The 21,544-nt window shown below is 41.3% G+C and overlaps 1 long non-coding RNA gene across 3 annotated transcripts in view; it reads right to left on the bottom strand.

The window, feature by feature from the left end:
• The window catches only part of LOC121089211, a 175,889-nt gene that overhangs the window by 74,972 nt on the left and 79,373 nt on the right, over positions 1–21,544 (bottom strand). For all 3 annotated transcript variants that reach the window (XR_005828159.1, XR_005828156.1, XR_005828160.1), the window contains exon 3: positions 1,752–1,873. This is a non-coding gene — a long non-coding RNA (uncharacterized LOC121089211). The remainder of the gene's footprint in view (positions 1–1,751; positions 1,874–21,544) is intronic.

Here is a 21,544-nt window from a genome sequence, read left to right as displayed (position 1 = left end):
GAAGGTAGTTCCAGTAATTCTGGGAAGGAAGCCAATCCCTTGGCTTTATATGTAAATATTTAAACAACATTATTTTTATATACATATTTTTTATACACATATACATATACATCTTTAGACTTCCAGACTTGCAAAACTGCAACGGAAAAAAATATGCCAGTCGATGTATAGCTATCGGCTCACCTGTCTGAGCTATGATAACACTGACCATCAGAAACAAAATATGATGACTTCCAAATAATTGAGCCATGTCATCTACGTATACTAATCCACCCAAACAGAAGAGCTGAAATAGCAGGACTATAGATTCTGAAGCAGAGAGATTAAAGTTTTAAATTTTACCTCCTTAGAAGTGGCAAGAACACAAGGTTCATCAATTTTAAATCTTTCAGAGCCTAGATGGATGCAGTGTGCTCCATCCACAGGTGTGGTATCTCCAGCTTTGGATGACACAAAGCTTCCCATTCCTAGCATCTTAGCACCCTGACACCTGACAGAAAAGCTGTGACTTAATCGTGTTTAGAAAGGTCACTGCTGCTTCAGGCTTAAATCAGGTCCATACCTCAAAAGGGATTACCTGGTAGAAAATGCAAGTGAAAGAACAGAAACATACCTGGCACTGAGATTCTGTGAATAAATAAAATTAGACTGGGGGGGGGGGGGAGCTCGAAAAGCTTTACAATTGTTGAGGAGGAGGTTGATAAAATGGGAGGAAGATGATTTAGTGAGAAGGTATCCCGTCAGAGTGTATGATGAATAAATCAATCCATGAAAATAAAATTTACCACGTAGATTCCACCTGTATATACTCAGGAAGCAAAAAACACACCCTAATACAAGGTACACGTGTGTAAATTCATGGCTATATGATTTAAAGAAATCAAATATTTACGAATACAATATTTACACGTCTGTTCAAGTATGTGTATATAGCACAACCAGCGTGAGTTTTAAGAAAAGATCACATAAGTGTACATACATATACATAAAAGTACAGAAAAAAGGACCAAGAGTAGCGCAAGCCTTTTAGAAAATATTTTAATGGCTTTATAAAAAGCCCTCACAAAAAGTTTGAGGGGCTTCTGCAATCTTACATTTTTCTATTGCAAAATACACCTGCTTTCTTTTCTTTCTTCCCCCCCCCAAACTAAATATTTCTTCCATCTAATGACTCTCTTTATTAGACAGCATCTAATTTGCGTACATTTACATACAATTTAACTGCTAGCTTGTGAGAACAAAGAAATGGCTCTGTATTGTACTGAAGGACAATACTCAGAAAAGGAAGGTATAAAAACCAGCTAGCTCGGTGGCTGTGTATTCTCTTTGTTTCAGAAATACCAGGATTTTTAAACACACCACTTAAAGGGTGAAAAAGATTATTTCATCAAACAATGAAAAAAGATACAGTGCAGCTCCCTTTTAACACATTCTCTCTCTGGCCTGGTTAATGGGATTTAAGGGTCCAATATTTCTTTGCTTTCTTCTGTTTCCTTTATTAGAACTGATGGATTTAATTCTGTCACATATTTTACTTCATATTTTATTCCTATAACAATCTATGCTGAAGTTCAGCTCCAATGCTAATTCAAGACCATCTTCCTTCTTTTGCAATCAGCCTGGAACACAACTGAACCACCTCTGACGGGCATGAAGTACTCTGCCCCCCATGCCCAGGGCTAATGGATTTTAGAGAGAGTTTGCCAGAATTCCACCTTGTGGCAACGAGTCCAGAGATAATGAGAACTTACCACGTAGCTGACTGGGCATCGACAGGAAGGGAAGCTGGGCTGAGCTCCGCTGGCGATAGCAGGGAGGGACTGTGGTCAGAGTAAATGCAGGATGTAAAGGATGTGTCAAGCCCTCTAGTTCCCTAAAAGAAGAGGAGAAAGGGATCTTCAAGATCTGGCATGAAGCAAAAACCTTTAGAAACAGTTGGCAGGAACTCCATCACAGGCCCTACCGCACGCACGACACAAGCGCAAAGCGTTTTCCTCCGCAGGCAGTAGGAGCACCAACCACAGAAGACGGCTAAAAATCGAGTACTTGTGGACTTGACATAAAAATGTTGCAGAGAGAAAAGAAAGCGTGATTTCAGGGACATCCTCTTGTCCCCTTCAAAGGTGCAAAACCCAGCAAAACACCTGGGTCTGCCATGGCTGCTGCCTGCATGGTGGAGCTGCTTGCTCCGCTTCCCAGCGCTGCCCTTCCCAGTGCCGACTGCGCCCAGCGGGGCAGAAGCAGCAAAGCACCAGCATTCAGTGCTGCAGGGACGGGGCTAGGCAGACCCAGCTGCTCCGGTGGCACGTTACAAAGGCCTGTCCTACAGAAACGTAGCAAGTGAAACCTTTCCTGGTGTAAGCATACCTACTGCAACCTAACGGAATGGGACTACTCGTGGTAAGAAGCATCGGGCCACGTTAGCTCGCATACAAAGCGGGCAGTCACCTGCTCCATTCCGTTTGCCCCAACCGGCCACGTGATGCACAGTCCAGTGGCTTCACATGATCAGCAGAAGGCCAAGCGTTAATTTGATGGGCATTCTCACACCAGCATGTGTGGCAAGGTAACACCATGACTGGAGATACAGGATCCACATGACAAGCTGTACATAGAAGAAACTTGTGCTGATACTGCCCTGACGTGTCTCACTGGCACTGAAAGGACATTAAACATTATTTTCAGACACAAATTTTAATTTAAAGCTGGCTGAAATGTTAATGAAGTTTTAGCTCTTTTTCAAAGGGGAAAATTCCCTACTGCTTACAAAAATGTTTTTTTTTTTTTCCCTGCCTGATCTGCTTCTAATGACATATAGCAACCAAACCTCATAAATGAAATTAATCACACCTTCATATCACTCTCCCTTTTCAAGGATGGAAAGGTTAGGTGTGATCTTCAGAGTTACTGATGCGTATCGTAGTGCAGGTTTTAGAAAACAGTGGAGAAAGTAAATTCCAAAGCCACAGTTCCTTTAACTATCGTACCCTATCCTCATAGCTATATCCTGCTGAAATCACTGGGTTGTTATCTTCAGAGCCTTTGGAATGCAGCTGCACTACTATGTAAGCTGATTTTAATTGCAGCTGCCACAATCTCACCCTTCCTTCAGCTCTTTTCTCTCCTCACCACATGTCCCCAAGTCCATCCTTGAGTAAGGACTGGATAAACGCCTGGTTCAGGGAGCTTTCAGCTGAATGGAGATTCACGTCCATGTGTTTGCAGCCACATGAACCCCCAGCTGCCACTCAACATCCAGGCATGAAACTTGAGGGTTAGAGCAAAGGAGGCAGCAGAACTGTACAAGCGGAGGAACAGCAACACAGCGGCATCACCATCGCTCAGTTTAAGCTGCTGTGGACCTGCACCTTGAGATGTCTAGGGCTGCTTTGGTATAACATGGAAGAAAGGCTCTTACCACACAGCTGAAAGCCAAAACGATCATGGCTTTATAGGTAAAAAAGCCCCCCCACACACCTCACACGCTAACCTAAAATAAACTGGCAGGCCACACAGATCATACAGAACACATGCAGTCTGCTCCTGATGAAAAGTAGCTTGAGATAATGGTGCACTGCTACGACCTGCACCAGGGGCAATTTCCAAGTGGCAGGTTGAATTAGCCTCAAGTGACATGCATTACAGTAATGCTTCCCTGAGGCAATAAGGCAAGGTCCCACATTCAGAAAGAAAGAATTGAGCTTTCTTGCCAAAGGCAAACGATAAAGCGCATGATTAAGAACCACTGTTAACAGAACATCCAGAAGCTCCTGGAAAAAATCTTTCAAGGACTTCAGAAAATACATCTGGAAATAAAAAGTGTGAGTTTCCTTTCACATACCTACCGTTACAGTACAAAGCACCTTTTTTGCTACTTTCCTGGATCACAAGTGTCAATTCTGTCCTGACTTAAAAACTAAGCCTTCTAACCATCAGCAACTACGCTTTCTAACCTTTCTTCAGCATTTCTGAAGTCACTCTGCCCAAAGAGTTATGCAGGAGGTTGTGGTGTGAAATCCGGATTTCAGCTGAATACAGAAGACACTTCAGTCCAAATCTCTTCCTTTAGCTTGCCTGCTCTAGGGGTGACAAAAATTGGAACATTTCCAACACTACGAGAAAGATCCTTTGGCAGTAAGGGATCATCCAACACCATAATCTACAATATCTTCAGGAGAAGGAGTCACTGAGGACAAGCTTCACTAGCCAGTTAGCATCCACAGATGATTCATCACCTTTGGAAATTACAGTAACTGAAAGAACTAAAAGAGTCAGAGTGGACACCTGATCTTCATCAGCTCAACAACCAATACCCCCCTTTCAGTACCGAGGTAAAGAATGGTTTTTTTATAACCGAGTTATATCCAGACCTCAAGGGCAGAATACTAGATCAGACATAGGAATTGTTTCTTTCAACAATAATGAAATAATGCTTTCATACGCTGCATTACATACCAGCATACGTGATCCTGAAGCAATGGCATCTGCACAACTACTTGTTTTCATTCATGTCTTCTATACACCCTAAAGATGGCTACAGTTATTCCATCAACCATGGGCAGCTGCACAGGTTGTTACAAATCACATTCTGGTATGTGACCCCTATGCAACAGGCTTGTTTCCTCAACAGGAGACTCCCCTTTTCCTCAGCTGCCTTTAAGATATAGCCCTTATCAGGAAAACCCACCCATGCATATACTGTTGCTGTGGTGTCACTGAATATTTACCTCTATGAACAACTGTTCCACTGGAAAACATGCATACGTATGTACCTACACACAGAAAATACTCTGGCAAATACCTGTTATTAATCTCTAATGATGACAGTATCATTGGCTCACCATCACAATTGTTTGATTAAATTAATTTTATTCTTTCCAGGTTACAACAGGTGCCTACGTCAGTTTTGATAGTCTTTAAAACAATAAGGAGAATCTAAGAATTTTAAATCATGCCAATATTTTAAATACTTTCTATCCAAGTGCTCCTGATTGATTTAGAAGTGTATTACCACAACACCAGCCTCAAGTTTTATCTTCACTTTAACAATTGTTCTTGGAGCTAAAAGTAGGTTAAGCAAATTGTTCATTGGATTTTTCCCTTTCTTTTCCTTTGTTGCTATATACTACACCGAAGCAGAGATTGGAGGTTGGCGTATGCAGAACATTTCAGTGAAAAGTAACTGTCCTTTCACCTAATTAAATTTTGGCATTTATGAAGTTCCACTTTTTGTACATAGCTGTCTAATTACATTTTGTATTAGACATTATGGGTGGAATTATACAAAGAAACAAGAGCGTTGATTCTCTCTCCACTCAAATCATGGTGAAAAAGTCCAAGTTCAATCCACCAGCAGCACATTCAGGCCAGCTTCGAGTGTTTTTGAAAATCCTCCCCCTTCCAACCTGCCCAGAAAGCGGGCAGAAACAAATAAAATTTCACCACCTTGTGTCTGGGAAGCAACACCTACCAGCTGCAGCTTGTGCAGTTCTGTCTAGTTAAGATGCTGAGAATTCCCTTTTAAATACAAACAATATTTCTGAAGCTAGTAAATTCTTTCAAGCATTCACTTTGATTCGATAAATTATATTAAATACAATTTGCCTCAGCAGCGTTTTAAACCATGACAGCCAGAGCACGAGTAGGTCAGTTTGACATACCGAAGTAAAATCTATGCAGTTGTATATCCAGCCTAGATTATGCATGCAGTCCCACACTTCCCGAGATAACAAAATTACCCGGCTTGCACTCCAAGCCAGTCAGAAACTGTGTAGTTGCAGATAGCAAAGTCAAGCCCGAGCCAATCAGTCCTGCTAAGCAGCTGCTATCTCAGTTGCTTATTAGTTCACCAGTCCACCAGGCACAACCAAAAGCTTCAGATGGGCTTACAGTATGCACAGAACGAAATCGTCTCTGCTTTCAAAATACCACAAAAATGCAACCATGAATGAATACTATCAAAGGGCGGAGGTAGGAGAGAGATCTATTTTAAATTTTCTCCAAACATTATTTTTTTATACACTGGAAAGAAAATCCTTACTCTTGAATACTGTACGATAACAGAATCATGCTGTTTGTTGGCAGAATGCTAAGTTTCATTTTCAGCAGAAAAAAATCCGTATAGTAGTTTTTTCCCTGATTTAGATGGGGTTTAGGTCAACCTTAGCTACATACAAATGAATGTTTTGTTCAAATTACAGGATAATTTTAATTAGGACACCCTGTTAGACATCCTGTTGTTCTATTTAATGGACTTTCTCAATTATAAGTAGAAACACCTCCCCACCCGCCTGCAACTTAAAGTAAAAATTATGCTGAATAAATATACGAAGATAAAAATTATTATTCTGCATTAGATCCTTTTATTTCTGTTAATCTTTATTTGGCAACTTCTGTATCCAAAGGGCAGAGTTCAGAATTCCACACCCATTAAACACCTGTTTAAAAACCACTTGAAGCACTGGAACCAGCCAAGTATGTCCCAATTAAACAGAAACGTTGGCACTGCTGTCCCGAGTAAGGAACACCCATTGCCATTTGCTCTCATTAGGTTAAACAGGTTTATTGGGATATATCTGGATTCCTGATTATGTGCATTGCAAATGGATAGAGAACACCAGAACAATAAAATTTAATTCAGCGTGGCCTTCTGTCCAGTTGTTGAGCACAGAATTTTGGGAGAAGTAAAAACTGGAGCTTTGGGAAGCAGACAGGAGTTACGTGCACCACAGGAGAGAACTCACACTTCTTTCAAGAAACAGCCTGGCTGACATAAAGAACTGGGCTGGGACTTCTTCTTGAAAACACTCTGAGATTAAGAGCCAATTCCCTTTTTCTTAGCATCTCCTCCTCTGAACTGTGTATTAGTTTAATTCCCTTACAGAGTTTTATTTGTTAGTTATAAGCACAATACGGTATCTCTTATACTCACTTCAGTGTTAAATCGGTCACTGATTTCTTGATTTTTTATGTTTATGAATTCAGTGATGGAATGAAAAGCCCAGAAAATAAAAGCTCTGTTCATAGATCAGACACAGTACAGCAAGTTTTCCAAATATTTGCCAATTTATTTAAAGGCTCTTCCAGAGACACCAATTGCATGGCAAACAGAAGAATCTCATCTCTAGCATTCATTTAACCCCTTGACCTCCGTCAAGGATGTGGACATGCTTGCCAATAAGTGACAAGTCAAGTGGTCTTTCCCCAACCACCCAACAATGCATTTCAGGGTGGTGCCACTAGGCAGAATCAGAGAAGAGTGGCAGTGATTAAAAAGTATGTCTGAAACGGTTCTAATATCCATGCTCAATCCTCTATAATCCCACTTCATTATCAATTTATTAACTTCCTTTGTTGTCCTTTCTGTCACCCTCCTGTGCTAGTCACTAATGTATCTTAGTTTTGAAATTGCTCTACTCCACATGCACAAAAAGCTATCACGCTTCTGTCGCATGCCGGTCCGAGACATGTATTCTCGGGAACAGAATTAAGACTCGAAATGGAGTCAAGAGCCAAGGAACTTTATTTGCCCAACAAGAAATCTGCAAATGCAAAGGGAGAGAGGGTGAGAGATAAAGAGAGAAAGGAAGGAAAGAAATAAGGACAGAAGGAAAGGGTTCACAGCAATAGCTACCACCTGGAGCTGCAACATCCTGCAGTCCGATTCGTTTCCAAGTCTGGTGGGGGAACGTTCCATCTGATGTTGGTTGGTCCCGTTCTTTTCTAGAGTTGTTACAAGCTGTTCTGCTTAACCACACCTCCCACCCGGCGGTGGTGTGCATGGCCAACATCATCAGGTGGTCCTCAGAGGTCTCCAGGCACCTTGATCCCCCCAACCCCAGGTCTGGGCACACGCACAGGGGGTTTGGTTAAGTTTTGCAGGATCAGCCTCCCTGTTGCTCCATGGCGTCAGTCGGTTTCCTCCCTTAACAATGTATAGATAAATCTCTGCAGTGGCAGCGTGTTATCTTCCTGCCTTAACAATGTATAAATCACTCACTGTGGTGATGGCATGACTTTCCTGCCATAGCAATGGTGAGACAAACACATCTGCATGGCAATGGTGCGTCTCACCGACGCAGTCTCTTTACAACTTCACATAAATTTCATCAGTTAACTGTATCCATGTAAAAGATCTAGAGTTGCTAAACTGATACCTTACAATTAAATGTATAAAAAGGATGGTTCAGCACTATAAACACTACTTAATTCACAAGTCCTGTAGTCAGGATGTTAGCAGACTGAAATGAACATCTATATATTTTTCTCTTCACTTAATGCCACACAGACTTCCTAATAACATAAATCTCGTTGGTTTTCTACTACCTCTTGTACTTAGTGTAGAATTCACAATTACTTAGCGCCTACATTTCTAAAGTAAACTTTAGTACAAGAAAAAAAAGTATTCTAAGAATAAAAGATGTCAGCTGGCAGTTGCTGCTGACCTAAAATTATATTTATTTTCAAGACAAGCATAAAAGTGGCAGATGCTTTCTTGTTCTGGCCGGCTACAAATGGCATCAAGAAATCCAGAGACAGACACTTGCGTACTTATTCTTTGTTTGTTCCCCACCACCACTACTAACAAGTATTTTTGCATACAAACACCACCTTCCGATTTGCTACTGCTCTTTAGATATCCACGGGTGCTGTATTCACTGTGGTCTCAAGAACAGTTTCCCTTCCATATTCCCACAGATCTCAACAAGGATGCTGGGTACCCAAAACATCTGAAAAAGGTAAACATTCCGTATTTTTTCTCCATTATGTAATTGACAGTAAGTGTTGCTGCTTATAGTGAAAACGCTTTACAACAATATCCCTAAAAATTGACAGCCACAGTCCTTAGCCTTTTCTTAATTTAAACCTTAGTAACTTCCCCTCTCAGAATTGGTGGCTGACATTTTATTCAGTAGATGATATCTGTAGCTGCAGCACTTCCAGACTACAAAGAGCTGCAAACGCTATCATTACAAATGGATTTTTTTATTGGTAGATGTTTTGAGAGGCTAACCAGAGAGGAGTAGGAAAGCAGGAGCATGGGTGGAAAGAAAACAAAACAAGCTCACAAACAAACAAAACACTACAAATCACAACAGGACAAGAGAAGAATCAAGTGGTGACATCACCTTACTGGATTAGTAAAAACAATTCTGGCTTGATTGGAATTCCAGGGGTTTTTTTCTTTCTATTTCCATTAGACCACTATAAAAGTGTTTAGCTGCATCATTTTTGCAGACACCCTGATAAACTACCTTGTATTACTCGTATCTAAGCACACTAAAACTTAAAAACAGTAGTCTTCTGTACTGTAAAAACAAATAAAGAAAAAAAGAAAGGAAGCATCTGCTCTATGCTGCACACAATTCATTCTACAAGTCTCAACTGTCATTGCACTTCCACTGAATTGTATTTTGGACCCTAGAGGAGTTGTCTTCAACAACACCCTTCAAATGCCTGAGCTTAACAAAACACAGAGAGCTGCGGGCTGGCACAGTGGCTGGAGAAGCGATGGAATATTCCACAGGAGGAGAGAATCTGCCTACATCACAAATATCTACAGGCAAGTCACATAATCTTTTTATATGCAATATAAATAAGAGATATAGGTTAAAAGGAGAAAAAGAAACAGCTTCAGAATCACCTGGAACACTCTGTGGAACTGACTTAATTGCCTACAACAGCAGTTTTTAAAGCTTTTGCAGGAGGCAAGTAAGTCCCTGTACATCAGACGAGGACAAGGCCCTCTTGGCCCTAGGAATATGTGGTAACACCCAACAAATGAGGGGAAAGAGGTAAAAAAAGAAAGAGGGGAAAAAAAAGAGAAAAAAAGAAAAAAAAAAAAGAGGAGAGGCACTGGAATAGGCTAGTACAGGAATTTCTGCAATACAGAAGCCTACAACTTCTTAAAGCCAAAGCAAGGGCGGGGGGGCTGGGGCAGAAAAAAGAAAGGAAAAAAAAAAAAAGATAATAATTACTCTTGTGTCAGGAAACACACTCTTCCGCACTATCGGGATGCCACAGCAGAATGGCATCTTTTGAGACAAAGCTGAAAACTACAGTTCATGAAACGGAAACCAGAGTTGCAAAAGAAAAGAGCAAGAAGTGAGGTGTGGGATGACACTGAAGATGGAAACAGCTGGAATTAAAAATCCAGCCTTTGTCTCTGGAGCAGGGAGGGACAAAAAAGAAGGCACATAAACTTTATGCACTAGGTAAGGGAAAGTCAGTGGAGGGATATATTAAAAAAATTAATGTTTCAATATGCCACATTGTAATACCACATTGAAAACCACACCACTGTGTGTTGTTACTGTATTTGGTCAAGTGCACCGTTGTGTTTAATTTGTACTTTGATCACGATAAATCACACGATACAGGGAGGCAACCAAGTGACGCACAGTCCCTTCTGAAATCTTACCCTATTAAAACTTAGGCTGTAGTAGGAGCACAGTAACCAAAAATCTACGTACGCTACACCAGAGGAAGGGAGCTAAAGTCCTGAACAGACATCTCAGGACTTTTGTAGACACGAACAGTAACTTTGCCGTGCCAGCAGTTGGACTGTTAGAGCAGTAGATAAATTTGGTGCATGCATCAGATACAGCAAACTGTGGGCTGCCCAATTTTCTAAGGAGGGCACAGACGCTCTGCACACCTGAGCACGATTAAGTCTTACTGCTGATGAAGAAGAGTGTCAGTATTGGCAGTGCACTGACTTGAAGAGGAGGGAGGCAGTTGGAGGAGAAGCATAAACCTGCTTCTGCTCACTACCAACAACGTTATTGCAGGCACCAGTAATGAGGTGGCTAGGCTAGGAGGGGAAAGGGATATAGGATCTGGAGTGCTTTATCAGCTCCAAGACCAATGCTGGTTTTGGCACTATTTTCACTCTAGTGAGTTACAAACAACAAAAAAACCCCAACCAAGCAGGTGCTAGCAATCTGAGAGACCACATGCCAGCTACAGCTGCTTCAGACTGATTCAATTACATCTGCCTGAATAGTCCCAGGACACTGAATCCACTGAAGGGAACCACAGGTCGAAGGAAGACCTAGTACTTTGGGATTTTAACACCCCATTAAATTAAGGTGGAAGTCCCCCAACTGAAACTGGGGGAGAATATTCATGTAGGGTCCAAAGCACGCGATCATGCTCAGCCTCAGATAAGATGGAAGCTGGAAGGCAGCATATGCATAACACCAGGATACACAGTAAAAACCCTTTGGAAATAACTCCTCAAAAATTTCCTGAAGCAGCCTGACAGCACTGCCTTGTTTCCCAAAACACTGGGTGCAGTACATTTGCTTGAACATGCTCTTGGGATTGGGACTTCGCTCTAAACCTTGTTTGTACAAAAAGGGGCCAAGCAGCTGGGAAATTCTGGAGTGTAGTGTGTCCTCATTAGCTCCCATCTGCCGTCAGAACTCAGCTCATGGCAAGTTTGGCTAAGTCCTGGTGTTCTCAGGTCCAAATCTGGGTCAGTTTTAATTACACTATACAGAATTCAGTGTGCAGTTTTTAAATCCTTATTATACAGCGCAGAAGAACGGGCAGCTCTCCAACTAATCAATTTTTTAAAAGTACATATATAAAAATTTTAAACCAGGCTAGACAGACAGTGGGTGGAAGAGGGAAAAAAAAAAAAAGTATAAGCGAGTACAGGGGTTAGTTAAGAGAACTGTTAGCAAAAGTGGGTCACCAGCAAGTTCTGCTTTAAAACTTCAAAGGAAGGGGAAAAAGAAAAAAAAAAACCCTCTTCATTTTTTAAGACAGTGAAACTGATGTGCAAGATGTATACAATTCATACTGCGTTTAGCATCAGCATGCGTTGCATACAACAATACTGCAGCCAGATTGCCACGAAGGGAAAGCTAGATTGTCTCGTGGCTACAGGACCCCAGCGGGCACTGGCTGACCTATTCCCATATCTTTTAACAGTGTTATTGCCGGGCTTTGGAAAGTCCTTTTCCCTACAGACAAAAAAAAAAAAAAAAAAAAAAGTAGCCTTTACCCCACAGGTACAGAAAAAGTGTGGTGGTCAGAAGTACAGTTCAATGGGATTCTCGAAGGTGCTAGTGAACTGCAGGATGTTAGTCTAAATCCTTACCCAATTAATGTTTTTTGGACTACTGTAACTGCTATTTATTTCCTCCTTTTCTATGACATCAAATAGCCATCAGCCAGGTCAGGACTTGAAAAGAGTTTTGCTTGCCAGGTTGCTGGCAAACGAAATGATAGGAGGCACAGAGAACGGCATGTTTTTCACTGAACAGACACTTGGGATAGGATAGCACGCCAAATCTTATCTATGTAAATTGGGCTAAAATCTACTCTCAAAGTCAACAACCAGAGTCTGCCCTGTTTAGAATCTTTGTCAGATGCAAGGGAGCAAGTGGAAGTCTTCGGTGACAGCTACCAACATAAAGGTAGCTCAGAAATGGAGAAGGATGATCAAGGAGCAGAATAAACAGTGATGAAATGATAGACGCTTGTTAGAAGAGCATAACATTCTGCCATCCCCTACACAAAAACTATACCTTCAAAGATTTCCAACTTCGCTTTAACCATTTCTACGAAAAATTCCCATTTACAAAAATTTCCCTTCGTGCACCTTGTTAGTATTATCACAGCTTTCATTGTAGAGCTACAGCATAGCAGAAACACAACACAACCCTGCACTCTCCCTTGTAAGTAATTCTTCACTTGACGGCTAATCCATACATCTCCAGCTGCTAGGTGAATCTAGTACATCCTGACACAGTAAGAAACACACTACTGACTACCCCAGGATCAACAAAAGCTACAAGGCTGGAGTAACCTGACAATGCTTTTTCTCTGTAGGGGAGTTTTTTCTTTACTGCCACCTGCCTCCCACACGTACCACCTCTAATACATGAAAATCAACACATCAAACATACATTACACAACAATCCATGCAGAAATCAAAGACTCAAAACTTACCACAAGAGCATTACAATCTTAGACACCAGCAGCTTCTCCAGTATCATACTGGTTCTCAGACGTCGGAGGGCTTTTTGCACATACCACCTGACTGGTCTCAAGCTCTAACTATCCCCATCTGGGCCCACTTGTATTAATTAGGACAATTAGCCTCACCGTCTCTAGAATAATTGTCAATTTAGTTGAGCTGACACCAGAAAGAATTCGGATAAAAAAAGCAAGCTGAAGCCACAAGTGGAGTGGGCAAGGTAATCTCTGATTATTGGAGAAGAAAATTACCCCATGCAAATCTGTTTTTTAAGGGTCTGGCTTCTTAGCAGAACTTGTCACTATGATGTTTCTGAGCAGATCAGTAACAGAACAAAAACGGGCAGAAGGAGAATAACACAACAAATGCTAGTAAGTTTAGCCCAGAGATCATCATCATACCATTCTTGTAACAGAAATTTCAGTGCCCAGCTGTGCCTTTGGGTTATGCTCCCTTTTAAAGCACTGCTGGTGCAGTTAGGCACGTTTGTTGGACCATTCGAAGATGTGACCCTCTAGTGACTAGGCAGAGTAGAAAATCTGCTGTAACTTATACGCAATGAAGAGTGGAGTAATAATGCTACCCGGTGCTGTGCATACCCTGGAACACCGGCAAGGAAGCTCAATGGTGAAACAGGGTGGCTACTTGGGAAACTCGGGAAGGGAGGACTGTGCAGTTCAGAAGGCAAGTTCAGCTTCTAGTTGATGTTTTAGTTTTGTATCGTCTTTCAATGCAGCTTTATTAAATAATTTTACGTACCTCTTTCTTTGGTGTCTCTGCTTTTCTTCTTCCTCCATTTCACATGTATTTTAACAAACCACTGCAAAAGGTACATAACATTGTATCCAAGTGCTAACAAGGTGGACTTTTACTAGGCTCCAAGTAATCTTAAGGACCACAAATATGACGACAGGAGTCACTCGTTACCTGCTGCAATGGTGGAACAATAGCGTTGAAGGAAAACTAGCCTCTGAAGGGTCTTTACATTCCACTGTCTAGACACATGGAAGCTGCAGGGTGGAAAATGAGTGCCCACCTTCCACTGCCCACCCCACCCCCCCTAAAAAAAACCCACAAAAACAAAACAAAAAACCCCAGAGAGTCCAGGGTGAAAGCACACACTCACCACCCATGCTCACATCCCTATAGACAGACTTCTTTTTCTTTCCGCTCCTCCCTCTAAAATAGCGTTCAGATGTGACCAAAGTTAAAGTCCCTAAAACTCTTCAGGTTCTTCATCTGATAGAGCAGTCACTTCGGAGCTGTCTGTTGTCACACTAACTTGTTCAAGGTGTGTCTGGTGGCCCTAAATTCTGACCAGGGAGCCTATGGGAAAGGAGACTGGCTGATATTTCTGAATAATCCATGCTGTTCTTGCATAAAAATGCTCCCATGGAAGCACATCTTCCTTCTACAATTCTACTCATGGGGAAATGGTGAAAGATCTGGCACGGCATATGAACGCAGATACACTCTATAGCAACAAAGCAAATATGCCATTCTGAGATAGGGGACATTTTATTTTGCAGACTGTCCGCACCTGGGGATGTTAAAAATGTGAGAGTAATTTACAGAATGAATTAAACCATGGTGGTCCCAAGTTAGAAATTAAAAGAGAGACTCTTGTCAAACATAACTCCAGTAAAATTTGATGCTACTGTAGTCATGTTACTGTACCTACAGGTAGTAACTCATATAATCCTTTTGGTGGGGTCTGTCCTTTCTACTACCTGAGCTGGAATACCTGAGACAACAATATGATTTATAAACAGAATGAGCCAGTTTTATTGTCCTTGGATGCAAGAGTTTCCGGCAACCCTTAACATCTGAATGCCATTTTTTTCTATTGCACATTATTTCTGAGTGGGTGGTTTTGGTGCTATACAGTCTATATAAAATGAATCAGTACATCCAAAAATACAACACCTATTATGTGTTTTGTAAACATCCAGCCCACGGCTTGTGTGCATTGTGCAGTACCTTTGCCATTATTAGCTAACAACACGTTCTAAACTAACAAAGCCCTACACGTCTCATTTTTGTAAGTTTTAAAAACAGTGGGTCAAGGTTAAGAGGAATTTGCCAAATTTCTGTTTCCTATACCTGCAGAGGAGGAGGAAACCTGTAATTCTCCCACTGCAGTGAGGAGATGGTATCAAGAACAACGCTAAAACAAGGCCAACCAAAGGGATCACAGGTACTTGCCTAAAGAATAATACCCTATGTATATACTGTTCTCAAATAAAAACAGAGCACTGACTAAAGTGATGTCAACTTGCCAGTTTTGTGGTCCCGTTTCAAGCCTGCATGACAAAAAACAGCAAAAAAAGCACACAGACCTATATATCTCAGTTTATTCCTTTCTACTATTTGATAGCCAAACTAATGTCAGATGATGAATTCAGAAGGCCCTCCACAGTGAGACAGAGCATAACTCAAGTTTAAGACAGAAAAGGCAGTGACAACTGATAAACACAGGATGACCACCAGAAGAAAGTTTAGTGTACTGCTTTTACCTAGCAGTATGAGATACAAACATCAATTATCCTAATTTTCTGGAAAAGGAATCAGAAAGCTCTGGTCTAGACCACAAAATAAAATCAAGGGACTCAGGCTGAACATACACGATTATGTCATACTCTGGTTTCTACACATTTTATCACATTTCCCCTCAGTACCGGAACACTACTGCTTTCTTTTATTCAGTTAAAGAAGTCAACAACAATAGATAAGCACCAGAGCATGTATCTGGAGCATGGTTCAACTGAAAATCTACCACGTCCGCATCACGTCCCATTGCAGACCGTACGGCCAGGCTCAACAGCGTGTCCTCAACACCGGCCAGGGCAGCTGCTTACTGAATCTGTGGGCTGAGGCCACACTGGTGGCTGCCATTAAATCTTTCCAGTTGCTGGCAAACCACTGTCCGGGGATTTTCTGAGCAAGTGGTTATATTCATACCTTTGTGTTAAACAGCCCTTCATGGACTTGCCTTTCATACATGTATCTAAATTGCTTAGTAGGCAGATTTCCTTCTGCTTTTTCTTCGTCTTGGGTTAATTACTTCTGCTGTCAACATTTGCGCTGTGTGGCTGAAGATTTTCTGGAGCTGCAGGAAAGTGATCTCTCATACAACTACAAGGAAAAGACTGGTCTTATAGATCACTCCTCCTGGGCTAAACCAGTGCAGAGTGTAATAGATCTCAAGACAATGGCAGATCGTTGAAATAAGTCCTGTCTGACTTCAACAGATCGTAACCATGCAGTTTGTTTCGTAGTTTGTTTAAATAGATTTGTAACATACTAACTCCCTTTTAAAGAGCAAACTGATGCTTAATCTGGGCCAAGAGGCACAAACTGAGTAGATATGAAGGTGAAATGGTCTGATTTTGCCAGTCAGACTTGCAGTGTGACTGCACCTGCTGCTTGGATGCTGCCTAAATAGGCCAAGATCAAGGTTGCAAAGACTGATTTGATTCTGATCCCTCAAAGTGAACAACAAGACCCAGAAATCAAAGCTCAGAATAAAAATTTAAAATTATTCCACGAAGCTATCTTCTCTTTCCATGCTACAGTGCACATAACATGTGCATGTATGTGCACACACAGATACACATTCACACTCAAATCCACGTTATCCCCTGCATTCATATGTTGCACCGTTGCAAATATACTCAGAAAAAAGTGGAATTGCAAGAGGAAAACAGCACCCATTGGAGCAGAGAACCTATGCTGCTATTCCCCTTTCCTAATCAGAAAACACTGATTCACATCTACTTGCCTCACCTCCCTGTCCCTTTACCCACAAGGAACTCACCTTACATCTCTCGAAGGCTTTCCTTGGCCAAGCCCGCAACCCCAGGCAACCCAGCCTCGACTGCAGGCAGCAAAGGCAGAGAGCTCAGCTCAGGGTTTGCCATGCTCAGTGCAGGTTACACCACACAAGCAACCTGCTAACGAGCTGCTATGTGCTCTCTCAAAGTCACAGCTGCCAGCAACAATTGAGCAAGTGCAGCCTAGCTTTTCAGGATTCCTGCCTGTTGCCCAGGAACCACACAAAGCACTGGAGGTTTTACACAGGTGCAAACGGTGCTTTTCTCCCATGCCTTGTCCTCCAGCACATCAGACTACACAGACTCTGCGACGGCAATGCAAGAACCACCAGAAAGCAGCAAATGAACTTTCAAAATGCAATCAGAGTTCCTACTGATAAAGCTACACTTCCATGACGTGAGAAAAGCAGCACATACGTTGCACTAGAAGCAGATGCAGGAAGGCTTCATCAGGCTTGCCTTCATGAAGGCCTGCTTTTGCTTTAGAAATATGCAACTGTTTTATAATTCTGGGTTACACATTTTTCCAAATTTGTTACTATTTCTTACCTGCAAAATATTTTGTTAATGTAAGAGGTAATGTTTCAGAACAGGCAATGATTCAGAACACGTAATGAGCGCCAAAAATAAATGAAAAGGGTGCATTTAAAAGCTTACTTTGAAAATAATTTGATAGCTGTATAGGAATTTTTAATGCTCAAAACTGTCTGTCAAGTAAGTGTCTTTAGAAGCATAATATAAATCACACAATTATCCAAATCTGTGTACATACAGAAATTATACATGTACCATCTGTTTACAGCCCATCGCTTAACATTATAATCTTGTACGTCCACAGCTCAGTGCATAGGTGGTGCTGTAGGTAGGCACACAAAAAGTATCTCCTGAACTGAAAATCTGTCAGACAATTTTTAACAGGCTCTTTAGAAAAGACTGCACTAACTCCAGAACGGTTTGTTTTGTCAATATTGCCTACACTGTGTTAAGGTCATCAGTTTGAGTTTCTTGTTAGCCACTTTCCCACACTGGTTATCAGGCAAATTCCTGTTAATTCGAGGCAGAATCTTGCCTGAATGGGAAGGGAGCAGGAACTGGTTAAGGCCATTAACCAGATGGCCATTAAGATCTGGCACTCTGATGTTATGATTAACTCCTAGCCTGGTGCCTACTGCTACTTACCAGCCTACTCACGAGAGCGGGCACAGGTCAAGCCTCGAGCAGGGCTCTTTTGCTGTTTGTTCAGAAATGTTTCAATACTGACATGCATGCTAACGGCTTCTGTCTAAAATGAAACTGCTCAGACAGGTTTTACCTTCCCTTTTGAATTCAGCTTTCCATTTGGATGGGAGGCTGAAAAGGCTAAAGGGTTCTCTTGTACAGAAGCCAACAAAAACAAAGGTAAACTTAGAATTTTCATTAACTGTAAATTACAAGAGCAAACAGAAATAAGGATTGATGTGAGCAACAGGGAATGCTAAAGCTTCACCAAATGTAATGTGTAATGCCTCAACCCAAACATATTTTGGGATGACTGCCAAGAAGATGGGTATAAATGTGGGAGGCTTAGTAGAGTACAGTTTGAGCTAAAATGTGTAAAGTTTTCACTTGTGCTAAGGAAACATTCGTAGCTAGGTAAAAACAAGGCCTTATGAAAAATCCAATTTTGCATCTAATCTGAATTTCCCTGGGCAAACCAACCACTCTCTTCCTCAACCGATCCTTGAGATAGCTGGTGGTAGCATGTAATACTTGGGGATAGTACTGCCATGGGTTAGGCACTAGTTGAACACTGTAAAATCTAGAGATGTCTTATCCATCATTAAGTGGTTTGATGTTCTCACCTAAACCTGAATTGGAATTAGTCATTCCAATTCCTTTGTAATTTGATGGTCCAATGACACCTGTACAACTACGAGGCAGAAATGCCCGTTTTGCCTAACAAGCTCTCATGTGCTGTCTTACCTTACACTGTTATCTGTTAGATCTTTTGACCCAGAATCTCCCAGCAGTGAAGGATGCAGAATCCCAAAGCATCAGAGCTTCTTAAGTGAAGAACAGTTACCGTGTCCTGCATGTTGTTGGGGCTGTAGTGGAAAGGGCATTAAATAACACAATCTCTCTTCACTGCTAAAAATCCCCCAGCAGAAAAAGGCCAACATGGTTGAGTTTCTGTTTATCTGTTGTCAGAGCTGTGCCTCAACAGAAAGAGTATGAGGTGCTTGACTAGAAGACTAGTTCATGAGCTAGGACTCGAGTTTACTTTCCATCAGATAAATAATGAACAATTCTAGTAAAGGCAAGAGGCTGGAGACTAAAAGGCTATAAATTCTATAGAAATGCTCAACACAGGCTCATTTCTCAGCTTTTTTAAGCTACTCTCTTCTTGAGTTGATAGATCAATCCTTTCAGAAAAAAATGTCAATGGCAGTAAAGCTTCTTACCTATTTTTTCTGCAAAGACTACAGAAAGCATACACATTAACGAAGCTCCAAGGAGCCATTTTACTGGTTACCACTTCAGCTTTATTTGTGTGATTGGTTCCAAGACCTTGAGACGGCAACACAAAATACTTCATGTTTCTCCCTGTTAAGTGCAGGGTAGATCCTTCCCTCTCTGTGCCTGAGCTGATGCAGCACCTGCAGTGAGCTGACAGACAGGGACAAGCTTTTTGATTCCCTTTAATGCACCCCCAGTTCTACAGCTGCATAAGTACAAAGTGCCTTCTGACAACACAGTACAGGAGTTGCACGGACCAGTACATCCCAGTACCAGTGCATCCCATTACTTGCCAAGTAAATATGACCCTCTGGTAAAAAGAGGGTGACAACAGAAACTGATCCCATCTGGAAGAGAATTAAAATCTCAAAAGATGCTGCCTGTTCATTCCACTGTTCAACATGTAGATCTGTTCAGCTAGGAGGACCAAAGGTGACAAGTGAGCCTAGCAATACATACACATAATGCTACCTGTCACCAGAAGTAATAATATAGCCTCCATGGGTAGGGGAGACTGTGTCTTTCTTTTCCCTGGAGAATGTCTCCCTTAAGGCAACACTGGCATGGGAAGGAGGACACTTAGGAAGGACTCCAAGGTAAATGCAGCTCAGATTTGTGTCTACCGGTTCCCAGCGACTTAAGCAAAGACACTTCTTGGGTTGTCCAAGAACAGAAAGTATGGAGTGTGCCACAGAGTTTAATGACAACAGTGATTCAAAAAACTCTCCTTAAACTCTAAGCAAAGATCCTAGACATCGTGGAACAGGCCAGGAGGACTCACTATTTTGGCAAAATCTTAGGGTGAAGCTACCCCCTCTGTAAACTAGAAGTTTTCCTGCCAATTCCATGAAGCGTGTGCACCTCAGCAAAGCTTAGAGGAGTCTGAAAGAGGAATGTATCCCCTTCTGCAGTGGCTTCTGTAGAACAAGAAACTGGATTAACCACAGTCTTCACTGGTGCCAGCCAGACCACAAAGTGTACCATCAACACTCTGCTGTAAAGTAAAAGCTATTGTAATTTTAAAAGAATATCAATTATACATCCTGTCCTAGAAGTGCTATCACCTGACTTCAGATTTCTTCCAAACTATGTCTTCTTGCACACCTAAATAACACCAGAAAAAGAAACATCAGATTACTTTCTAGGAGGTAACTTACAAAACTCTGGGATATTCTAAGCAGATACAAGCAAATATTATTATTCTGAATAGCACTACAAGCTGCCCTCCAACCACAGCACCATACAGGCTGTCATTTTCGTAGTCAGGATGCATTTTGCAGCAAGACTTAACTGTTCTTTCAAGTGCACCGTACTGCTAGTTGTTGTCACAATTATTTATAACCAGGGACATCCATCTCCTACTAACCTTCTGTTCTGGTCCAATATACAGGAAACAGTACTTGGAGCACTGAAGTACATTTATAAGAATTTCAACTCAGTATTTCTTAGCCAGATTCTGCCCTCTGTTTTTGACTGGAATCCCAGGCAAGTCAAAGATGGTATTTAATCATCCTCTCTATTGCGTGGTGTATGTGTATAAAAACTTAATTTTGATAAAAGGTCAGGATAGCAAATGCTAAAAAAAAAAAAAAGGTTTTTCCAAGAGACTTGTAAACATGAAGTTGTAAAAAAAAAAAAAAAAAAAAAAAGACCACTGGTTGGGTTTCTGCTTTAAACAGTCTCACAAAGGTAGTGCAGCGTTCTTTAATAGGGAGAAATAAACAGGTGGAATAGTGCATGAAACAATGCCAAGAAACAAGCTATCCCTAGTTTAGCAGCGAATGATCCTACGACCTTGAGCAAGTTACTTAACTGCTCTGTGTTTCAGCTTCCCCACCTATCAAATGGGGATAATGATACTTTGTAAAACCACTCTAAGGTTCTTTTAAAAATATATTATTGTTTGGAAACTTGTAAAGTGCACTGGAATTTCTAAAAAAACCCACCAGGAATACAGGAATAAGCATTGCTTTAACTGTTTGCTGCAGTATTTTAATACAAGTCATACATTTCTTCTAAGTACTATACAATATTCTCAAGTGTTTATATGTACTGGTTAAGTGATTCAACTACAATTATCATGCCTCTAGCACACCAATTTAAAGACACGACATGCTTTAAGTTTAAACTTGCAACTGTTGGTTGCAACACTAATCTTTTCATGGACCTCAGTAAGAGATAGACCGAGTTCTGTATTTTTTCCTGAGACAGGCAACAGTCCTCC

This window comes from Falco naumanni, chromosome 5 (assembly GCF_017639655.2).
Source record: "Falco naumanni isolate bFalNau1 chromosome 5, bFalNau1.pat, whole genome shotgun sequence".
Classification (NCBI taxonomy): Eukaryota; Metazoa; Chordata; class Aves; order Falconiformes; family Falconidae; genus Falco; species Falco naumanni.
The sequence above is the reverse complement of the archived record's forward strand: the minus strand, read 5'-3'. Positions and strand labels throughout refer to the sequence as shown.